The following is an 871-nucleotide window of genomic DNA, read 5'->3' as shown; positions in this document are numbered from 1 at the left end:
CTGGGGTGGTTTTAACCCACGGGGTCCGGGACTCAGCCGTTGTGGACTACATGGAAGTCCAGCAACATAGCCATTACGCCAACTGCTGGTACCAATAAAATGATTCTTAAAAAACAAAACAAACACACAAACAAAAAACTTAAGATCACATTGGCGTCTTTGTGGACTTTTTTTTTTTTTTTTTTACCAGAAGGCACATGAGCTCACTAGAAAGACAGCTAAAGAGAGAGAAAGAGTGAGGAAGTACTCCCTATGGGACTTAGTCATACTGCAATCCCTCCTCCTCTATCTCTCTCTCCTTTTGAGATTTTGGGCAAACATGCACATGTGTCTAGTATATTTTTCAAGCTGCCAGGTCCAGGCCTTGAATTGCACAGTAAGCCACATGAGATCCAGCCGCCTTAAGCACCAGGTCACAGGCTGGCCTGTAGACTCCTTTTATTTATTTATTTATTTATTTATTTATTTATTTAGAGAGGTTTTTGCTGTAGAGCATGTGCACCCACCAGAAAGACAAAGAGACAGAGAGACAGAAAGCAAGAAATCAACCCCCAGGGGATGGCCACACCACAATCCCTTCTCCCCCATTCTCCTCTCAGGATTTTGGGCATGCACACACACCTAGAGTAAGTTTTAAGATGGTGGGTCCAGGACTTGAATCGCAGTCAACTATGCTGTGTCCTGACCCGGGGGGACAGCTGAACAGGTTTCCTGAGTGAAGGAGTGAGAGCCGGGACAAGTGGCGTAGTGTTACAGCACAGAGACGACAGTGTCATCCGCTTATTGTGGGCAGCATGGTACAGCACAGAGACGATGCAGTGTCACAGCTCTTAAGGGTCGCGTCGTCTACTGTGAGCAGCACAGAGACGAC

The sequence above is a fragment of the Tupaia chinensis genome, unplaced genomic scaffold, assembly GCF_000334495.1.
Source record: "Tupaia chinensis unplaced genomic scaffold, TupChi_1.0 Scaffold000561_1, whole genome shotgun sequence".
Lineage (NCBI taxonomy): Eukaryota > Metazoa > Chordata > Mammalia > Scandentia > Tupaiidae > Tupaia > Tupaia belangeri.
Note: the sequence above shows the minus strand (reverse complement) of the source record.